Source organism: Talpa occidentalis, unplaced genomic scaffold, assembly GCF_014898055.3.
Source record: "Talpa occidentalis isolate TD23 unplaced genomic scaffold, MPIMG_talOcc4v2.1, whole genome shotgun sequence".
Taxonomy (NCBI): Eukaryota; Metazoa; Chordata; class Mammalia; order Eulipotyphla; family Talpidae; genus Talpa; species Talpa occidentalis.
In genome coordinates this window covers 8,279,685-8,289,619 of record NW_026555331.1, presented here as the reverse complement: position 1 = coordinate 8,289,619, position 9,935 = coordinate 8,279,685, and the positions used below count along the sequence as shown (strand labels likewise).

The following is a 9,935-nucleotide window of genomic DNA, read 5'->3' as shown; positions in this document are numbered from 1 at the left end:
CTCTCTCACCAAACATGACTCTGGCCTCATGGCCCCTCTCGATTGAGACCTGCAGGAAAAAGCCTCTGTTCAGAGCCAATCATGGAGGGAGGGTCGGCAAAGGATCCCAGGATGAGCAGGAGAAGGGGAGGCCTTGCTGACACTGTGGGGGTCCTTCAGAGCTTTGGTGATTAGGGGAGGTTTGATCCTTTTCCTTCGCAAGCAACCACTTTCCAGAGGGTGTCTGATGACTGGAGGCCACGGAGGGAGAGTGTCACACACCTGGGATTGTGACACACACCTGGGATTGTGACACACACCCGGGGGCTGGACACACAGGAAGCAGGGTCCTCCAGGGCACGTGCTTCGTGGCTACTTCCGGTCAGCTTTCCTCACACGTGGCCTCAGCCTGGTAACAACCAGGGGGCAGGATGGTTCCTCCTTCAGGGGCAGGCAACCAGGACCCTGAGAAGCAGGTGTTCCTCTCACCACCGAGCAGATGACCCGGGGCAGAACCAGACTTAGGTCCTACCTAATTCCAAAGTTGGGGTCTCAGCCACTAGCAGGGGGTTGGGCCTGGAGCCCGAAGGAGGCCGACCCCTGGAGGCTGGAGAGGCAGTCTCTTCAGTGCCTGAATCACCTAACTCTTAGGGGACTCAGAGGGACACTGGGAGCAGGACCAGGGTCCAGCCAAACCCCAGATCCCCAGGAGCAGCGCCAGGGATCCACAGCTGCTCTGCACCCCCCCACCCCTGCCCCTCAGCCAGCCAGGAGGCGCATCTCATCCCTGAGCACACACCGTTTCCCCAGGGTGAGTCCACCGGCCCCCACGTTTGCAGGGGTGGATGGAGCTTCCTGCTCTGGCAAGGATTTGGAGAAGTGACTCAGCAGGAAACCGCTGGGGAAAGCCGAGTCAGGGACACTGAAGAGGGTGTCAGCCTGCCTCTGAAGCCGGGGTGCTATGTGACTCCAGACAACATCCTTCCCCGCTGACCACAGCACCCTCTGATTTTAAATTTTTTTAATTGAACTGACATTTAATTGAACCGACATTTTTTAACTGAACTGACATTGGTTTACAACAATCTAGGGCTCCAGGGGTGCGTCACTACAAGTCAACACCTGCACAGACCACATCGGGCTGAGCACTGTCCCTTCGCCATCCGCTTACCCCCTGAGAGAGGCCGGATTTACCCCTCCTTCTTCATCCCCCTTCCCGTCTGGTAGCCACCAATTTAGTCTTTTGCATCTAAATGATTGTTTTTGTTTCATTTAGTTCCTTCATTTTGCTTCTTTATGTGCCACCAGCCGGCGCCATCGCAGGGCACCCTCTAGCCCAGCGGCGAGGACTGAGCATCTGCAGCTGGCAGCCTGGGCTTGCTGGAAATCAAGCTCCGGTCTGGTCACCGGGGAGTCTGCATCCTTCCAAGAGCATTTGTTTATTCAACGATATCGGTGAGGAACCCATGATGCTCGAGGGTGCCGGCGAGCTCCTCTCTGGCTGCCATGAGATGGGTCTTAACTTTGAACCATGCATGGAATTTGCAAAGATCAGGCTGATGGTTTCAGTGCCCGGCTCCCCTTGCAGAGCAGTTCTGATGGGCCGGCAGTGGTTTTTATTTCCTTTTATTCTTTTTTTCCCCAAAAGGATGAGGCTGTAGCCTGGCGAGCTGCACTGCTCTCCCAGTACCCGCCACCCCCCACCACCCCCGCCTTTGTCTTGGCCTGTCTTGGCAAATAGACACCTGATTTGCATTCCAGATGCTGCTCCAAGCTTCCAGGTCCTCCCATCCCTCCCTGCCCAAGGCAGGCCAAGGAGCAAGCTGTAATTTGTGGGCTGCCCTTTCATTGAAGCTTGAGCCAAACACACGCTTTAATCCTCCCTGGCCTGCGGGGCTCTGGAGGACCCGGAGGCCAGCGTGAGCGGGATTCTCTCCCATGCATTATTCACACCAGTGCTTCCCTTTCTATTTTTAATGTTCAGCGTGTAGCGGTTCCCTCCGCCAGCTATTTTTAGCAACGCTGCTGCCAGCTGACAGCAGAGACAAAGGCACGAGGCACCTTGAGAATGACAAATGGCGATTTCAATGATGAAAATAGAAAGGCTATTTCTCTTCCTGGAAAGAAAGAGAAGAAAACATCTATAGTTGCAAAGTTGCTGGGGCTTGAATTGAATTTATAATTTGGAACACAAAGGCTGCTACGCACATAAAGGATTTCCTCTCTCTCTCTCTCTCTCTCTCTCTCTCCAGCCCCCATTTAACTCGAATCAAATACATCCTGCTTTGTGAGTATTTCCCTGGTTCTCCCCTCTGTTCTTGGTAAGTCTTCCTCTCTCTAGATCTCACACCTCCATTACTGCCTTTCTCATATTGGCATTAGGATTGTTTGCCTCCCCTGGGCTGCAAGTTCTTTGAAGGCAGGGACAAATCGCTGCATCTCCATTGTTTTGTACAAAGAAAAGCAAGCCATCCCTGCCACCCAGGGGCCGGCGGGCCCTCTCAGGAGGCACCTCATTCTCCTGCTGGACACAAACCACCTCCCGGAATGGCAAGGTCAGCCAACTGAAGTCTGAGACTATGGGAAGGTGAGACAAAACCAGAGCAGTCCTGATTTTAGCATAGACAGAAACAAGATGACTGTGCCGCCCACACAGTGTCAAACACCCCCCACCCCAGCTACGGTGAGTGCCAAGACTTCACCAATCACAGCTGCACCCTCTCTCCAGTCACCCTCCCGCACATGAGGGAGGTTCATTAAGATAATCACATCGTAGTCCCCACTTATAAAGGCACCTGACCTAGAGCTGATTCCTGCTTCTTTAGCTTCACTCCAAGACCTCCAAATCCTAGAGTAAGTTCTTTCTGAAACCTGATTGCTGAGGAACCCCATGATTCCCTTCCTTGTATATTTTCCCTCGGTGCAACTTGTTCAACTTCCTGATGGCCTCTGACTGAAGGGTGTTGACAATACTCACATAAACAGAAGGTCATTATCTGTTTGGTGAATAATATGAATAGCTAGAGCCCAGACTGGGGTGACCCAAGCCAGGAACCCAGGCAGGAACCTGAGGCCCTGGGCATCTCACACAACTCGCCCCCACCCCCACCCCTGCAAGTGGCTGACTCTGAGCGGTTACCTCATGCTGCACACACATTTTCTCTCTAGCACCACTTCTCAGCAATCCTACGAGCTGGGCACTGCAATTTCCATCATTATTTGGATCTGGAAATTAAGACTTCAAGAGGCTAACAAAATACTCTCAGTTACCAAGGGGTGGAGAAGAAACCACACCAGGTCTGGGGTGCTCCTGCTATAAAAGAAGTTTGGATGCAAAGGAAAAACAGACCTGCAAGAAGCTGATACAGTAAGTAGATCAAACAGCTGAGTCCCCCCCCTCCTGCCACATTCCATCAGCAGGAATCCACTGGATTCACAGTCGGAAAAGCTGCAGAGCTCCCTGCACCCCCCACCCCCACTCCAGCCCCAGCCATCCACCAGAAATGGGCATCTCCTTATGACAGATTTGTATCTCTAAAAGTTCTTGCCTTCCTCACACTTCGGTTGCATCAGTCACAGAGAGAATGATCTCCCAGGTTCAAAGCTTGCATAGCTGACCCTGTTAGGGTATTAGGCAATTAGCATGTGGCCACAAAAATGGATGTCTTGTTTCCCTAACATGCTTGCCTTCATGCGACTCCTTTTTCTCCCCCCTCTAAGAACAACCCCCCTGTCCCGACACTATTTAAGTGGTATCCTGGGGGTGGGGGGCAAACTATAAAGAAAACAACTGACTGGGACCCTTTTCCAGCAGACATTCTCTTCTGGATTAAGCCTCAATTGTGACTCTGAAAATAAAAGTTTTCTATTTCCTTCACACAGAGATGATTAATTCTAAGTACTTACTGCTCATTCTAGCAAACTGTATGTGTGTGCAGGAATGGAATGGGTGGCTACATTTCAAACACAAAACTAAGCTTTGAAGTCCTAGGAGGGTTTTTAATTTGGGAACCCCGCCTGGATGAAGGTGTGGGACATTCTGACCTGCAAAAATGTACCGAGTGCGGACATTGCCAGTGTTACCTGGCTTGAACGGTCCAACCAATGGTGTAAGCACAGCCTCCCTGCCAGCAGCTTGTTCCACAGCAAGTATCTGACTCATTCTAGGGACTGAGGCGTGAGAAGGAAGCCTACAGTGGAGCTTCATGGAAATAACTTCTCCCCTCAGAACGAACCCCTGGAAGAGCTGGTCTTGCTGCTCCCCAAGTGGTCTTGTTGGGGTGTGACATTCAGGACTGTGCCTCCTGCTTCAGGGATGAGCCAGTCCTGAGGTGCTGAGCCAGCCTCTCCTGATGTGACAAATGGGCTTCTCCCCGAGTAGGCGATTCTGTTACCTGCATTTAACTTCTCCTTCCCACATGTATGTCCTTGCTCACGGAGCCTTTATTGCTTTCAGGCTTCCTCTGACCATCCTAGCTCACCACCCAACGCACCGCCATCAACTTCATCTGCTTGATATCCAACATGGCGCCGATGATGGGCAGAGACTGGACTGCATTACTTGCTTAATTATCTGTGTCTTTGTTTCCCATCCCCACCACTGGAAGGTAAGCTGAGTCAGTGGATCAAAGAGCTGAGTCCCCTCACCTTGCCACATTCCATCAGCAGGAATCCACTGGATTCTGTGAGGGTGGAGTCTATCATGTTCATCACCAAGTCATCACTGCACCAACCAGTGTCTGGCCCAGGAGTCACCCAAGGAACATGGGTGGGATAAATGAACAAATAGAAGGGGCTTGAGTAAGTAACACTAGTTGTTTTCATGAACCTTCACCAAAGCCAGCCTTTAATTTTTGTCGGTTCTTCAGGGGCAGTACTGGGCATGGAGAAACTGAGTGACTTCCATAGTTAAGAGGGGAGCCAGGGGCCAAGGTCAAGTGGATCTGGGCACGGTGCCCTGATCTGACCCCCCATGCTCTACTGCACGAGTGGGCAGGGGTGGGGGAGCACGTTGGGGCCTTGAGCAGGGTGTGGTCTCTGGACAAGATGCAGGCTCCTGGGAACAAAGCGAGAGAGCAATGCCCCCACCTCAGCTGCCTTGTTCAGCCCATTCATGGAGTCACAGATTAAAGGGAATGTACTTAAAGCAGAGAAACCCACTTAGAGCAGTCTGCCGGGGCAGAAAACTTCCTCATGGCAGCAGGCATCCAGCCCTTCGATCCCAGGAAGGATGGAAGGAAGCAGGCGGCTGTCCAGATCTGGAGCAGAAGCTCTCGGCTCCAAAGCAAGACTTCCCAAGAGCCAGTGTGGTCCAATCCCACAGTTCTTGCAGAGAGTGCCCTTTGGCTTCTTACCCAGAAGGACAATGGCTACCTATTCATCGCGTATTTAAGGGCAATGCTACATGGGCTGCAGCTCCAGGTATTGGCGGAGGCTTTAGATCGGGTCAGGCTCCTGTGTTCTGGCTCAGTTCTCCAGAGTTGATCCTGGTCTCCATTCATGTGGGCCCATTAACATATTATCCTGGGGGAGGCTGGTGGGGCCAGGTGCAGATCCAGAAAGAGTTTGATGGTCTTGCTAGACTCTCAGTTCCCTGGGGAGAACTCAGTTTGCCAGACAAGGTAACTCAGGGGATGCCCGGGGGTCAGAGAGAGAGGGGAGATGTGGGTAAGAGCTTTTAATGGGGTTTCCTTTGGAGCGGATGGGCAAGGCAGGCAAGCAGGTCAGGATTGGCTAGTTCAAGCAACTCCAGTGGGCTCTGGGGCTTCAGAGTTGTCTGTGGTTGTCTGGTCCCCGGTCTTACAGGCTGCCACTTGCAATTGGTGTTGGTGAGCCATCTTAGACCTGGTGGGCAAGATGGGGGGTGTTAGGGCACCCACCTGAGATCTGGCCTCTTCGTGCTGTTCACCCTCCTTGGGCATCATGTGTGTAAGAAAGACATACACCTGGGTTTGTTGGAATCCCTGGGTTTGTGTCTTTTCTTAGGAGCAATGTAACCAGCACTCTCATGGGTATATCTAGGTCTCAAAAGAACGGGGGACCTAGCTGTAGTACAGGCCCAAAGAAGCTCCGTGATCTGTGAGTGACCAAGCAGATGCTTTTGATGGGCATGAAACCCAGACCTGCTGGTTCTCAGTGTACAGCCCCTGCTTCCTGCAGTCACCTCCCCTGGAGAAGGCTGTGCAGAGTGGCATTATTACAGGACCCCTTATTTTTGGTGGTTACATTTGGATCCAATTGACTTGAATTGAGCTCCCCAGGGAGCAGCCACACTACACCCTGCAGATCAGTGTGCGGTTTCTCCTCACACCCCACAGGGCACCCGGCGGGTGGACAGAGCTTGAGTTTGGTGGGACTCATGGAGCTGGGCTTGATTTCAAGCCCCTGTTAACTAGCTCCCGCCAAGTCAGCCAGACGGCCTTCTTAGCTTCTGTCCCCAAACAATAAAGTGGGTGTAAACCCACGTCACTGAGAAAACCAGAAGCAACCCTAATTGCATGCTGGTGGAGATTGGGGATCAATGATCCCCTTGTTGCCTCCTAAAATATTATACATCACCCTCCTCTCTCCTTGCCGGGATGGGAACAAGCCCTGAGTTCCAGGAGTAGGGAGGCCGAGGTGCTGAGGGCTGTGAACCAAGGGCTCAGTGAGAAGTGGGGAGTGGACAAGTCAGTCCCCCTCAAACCCACACTGTCCCCAAGAGACAAGCACCAGCACTGCAGCGTAGGGGCGGGACAGACCCAGGCAGAGGTGCCCTGGGGAGAGACCAGCCCCTTGCCAGGGCTCAGACAGGACCAGAGACATGGTCAGTGGTGCAAAGTGTGTGCGCGAGTGTGTGTGTGTATATGTGTGTGTGTGTTTAGGACCACGGGGGTGGGTGGCGTCTATATCATCTCATAGATGTCCTCGCTGCCAGGAACGATGAGTTTGCTTATTTGCCTCTAAGACCAGACTGTTAGCGCCGTGAAGTCAGAGCTCTGGTTCATTTATCTCTGTGCTATTATTTACTGTCCTAGAGATATTTGCATGAGAAGGAAAGGAAAGTCCAAGGACGCCTAGGGTAACGTCAAAAGAATTTTTACATAGCTAAGACTTGACCTATCATGTAACGGGTCTGCTAAAGTGTACCTACTAAGCGCTTAGGGAACATGCAAAATAGGTGTCTGGTGAGCGGAAAGCAAGCGCCGTGGGCAAAGAAGTAGTGAGAAGTTCATGCGAAGGATAAGGGCGGCCTCAGCCCCACACACAGGTGCGCTGCCGGCAGGAACACGCATCCTGCTCCCGGGAGTTCGGCCAAGGCCACCTTGGATGCTGTCTCTGCTGTCATCAGGCCAGGAACTGATACAAGAGACAAAATAAACCTCCCCGTGCCCTTCCAGCCACCCATCTTGAGACAACTCACCCAGTCTTTCTCTGCTCCCCAAATCCAACTCCCACCTTGGCCCACCCAGGCCCCTTTCCTCAGCCTCGGGTCCTGCCCATCCTCCTCCAGGAGCCCTGCCCCACGCGTCTGAACTCTGCCCTTCCCCAGACACAAAGCAGGGTCTGCCCGCTGCACCCACTCTGCGTGGATGCTCCTCCAGCCTTCTCCAGAATATTCCCACCGAACTTCAAGCACCAGCCTGGCTGCCGGCTCCGGGACCGCCTGGGCTCTAGAAACGCGGCTGGTGTCCCAGCCTGCCCCCCGCCCCCATGTGCCAGCTCGCTTAGACCTGCCCTCCTCTCAGAGGGTCCAAGCCCCTCCCTTTTCGTTTAAGCCACAGACTTCATGAAATACAATGCACATGCCACACAATCCCCCTGAAATGCACAATTCAACCATTGCTTCACTTACTTTTCCTTATTATCTGTCCGCACACCTCGGCCCCTACCCTACAGGTCCCCCAGGACTGATGATATTTTTCTCTCCTTCCCTCCCTGTTATATCCCCGGTACTGAGACGGTGCCTGGCACACAGGGGCATCTGCCAGGCAGTGGGTGAATACTCCAGGGGCATGTGGCTGCAGCGTTTCCAACCCCCAGTGTCTTGGTGGGGGGAGCAGACTCTAACTCTGAGTTAGCGACCTTTTCACCTTGGCCCAAGGATTTTCTCTCTGCCGTCAAGGTCTCATATGAAAAGCAGGGATTACTATTCCTAACTCACCAGCTCTCGGGAAGCTTGAGACACAAAGCATGGACACAAAATGTGCCCCCAAACCTGTACCCAAGGGTACTCTGTGTGAATGCTGGGACAGTGCTGCCTGAGCACCAGGATAATTTTTTTAAAGTCCCAAATATTCACAGACCTGGGTACTGAGTCTCACCTCTGAAATTAGCTGTGAAGTGTAAAAGAAGCTACCTGGCAGGTTTGTAGCATGAGGTCTGAGATGTTACCTTATTATGTCAATCAATAGGTAATTTTAGTAGACACTTTAACAACATTTAAATAGAAAATTGAGGTAATTACTGTATAAATGAGAAATAACAGACAGGAAAAAAAAAAAAAATATTTTCAGGGCTTCCTTTTCCAAAACACCTTAAGAAATCCTTTGACATGGGTTGCTCTCCCTCATATGAGATGTAGTTTCTGCTTGACCTCTCACACACCTGCACGCTGATTCTGACTATATTCAGTACAGTATATGAATGCAAAGCTTACCGGATAAGGGGATGGCATTGATTTCTCATTCAACTATTTACTCTGCTTCATTCATTCATTGAAAAAATGCTTGGGCCTCCCCGGTGGCGCAGCGGTTGAGCTCTGGGTTGCGAAGCTGCCCCGCAGCCTCTGCAGCGCCAGTTCCATCCCCGGCTGCTCCCTGGCCTCCGGAGGAGGGTCCCACTTGGCGCGCAGACCTCTCCTGCCGCCTGCTGCTCCCCTCAGCAGTGTACTTCGGTCCTTCTGCCTGCTCTGCTCCCCGCTCTGGCTCTGGTGAATTCTCTCACCCTCCCGCGCTTCTGACTGTACCCAGTGCTTGTATAAATAAATAAATAAACAAACAAACAAAAAAAAGAGTTCTCCTTTAAAAAAAAAAATGCTTGAGGATACACACAAGATAAGACTTATCTACATACATCCAATATATATGAGACCTTGTGCCAGGCCCTTTATTGCATGGAAGCAGCTTAAATATCCACCGATAGACGGTTGGCTCAGAAGTGCAGTCTGTCCACACTATGGAATACTATTCAGCCATAAAGAAGGATGAAATGCACCATTCCCAGCAACATGGAGGGTGTTGGAGGGAATCATGTAGCAAAGCAAGTCAGAATGGTAAAAATAAATAGTGGACATGTACACAGCAGACAACTGGGTGTAAGAAAATACTTCCAAGCACTAGTGGACATGTATAAGCACCAGGAAGGCTCTGAGGTTCAGAGGGAAGAGGAGGGAAATGGTAGTAAGGAATATAAAAACAGGCCTTCTCTTCATTGTCCTGATTCAGGATGCCAGAGTGCCACCTTGACACCATGACCAAAATCCCACCACACCCGTGAAGACGCCCATAAATAAATGACTTGGGAGGCAACATTTTAAGTTTCAGCCCTATAGGCAAGCCAGCATAAAACCAGTGAAACTCAGGTGACAAAAAAACAAAAACAGGCCTGTGATGTGTCTCCTGCACTGAGTTTTCTGCCAGATTTTTTGCAGGTGGTCTCATCAGCCCCAGAGGGGGTCTCACGCTGCCGTTCCCAGAGCCACCGCCTGTCTGAGATGTCACCACTGAACATGGCACCGACTGGCCACCATCAATCAGCCTGGAGTCCATCCCTTTTCAACGCCATGGCTCCTGCCAGCTTCAAGATAGCATTTGTTCTTGGGGGCTTCCAAAAATATTGACAGTTCTTGGAAAAGATTCAACGCTAATTTTGGGGACTTTCTCTTTTTCCTTTCCATGGTGACAGCTTTGCTGACAGCAGGAAACCAGGCATTTCTGCTGTTTAAATGGTAGCTTTTTTAAAAAAAAAAAAGTGGT

General features: G+C 51.5%; 1 long non-coding RNA gene across 1 annotated transcript; it reads left to right on the top strand.

The window, feature by feature from the left end:
• The first annotated feature begins 325 nt into the window (after nt 1-325).
• LOC119244376 (uncharacterized) lies at nt 326-9,935 on the top strand. The gene is made up of 6 exons (XR_005125090.2): nt 326-790; nt 1,288-1,434; nt 2,362-2,566; nt 3,148-3,346; nt 4,436-4,586; nt 9,600-9,935. It is a non-coding gene; the product is annotated as an uncharacterized LOC119244376 (long non-coding RNA).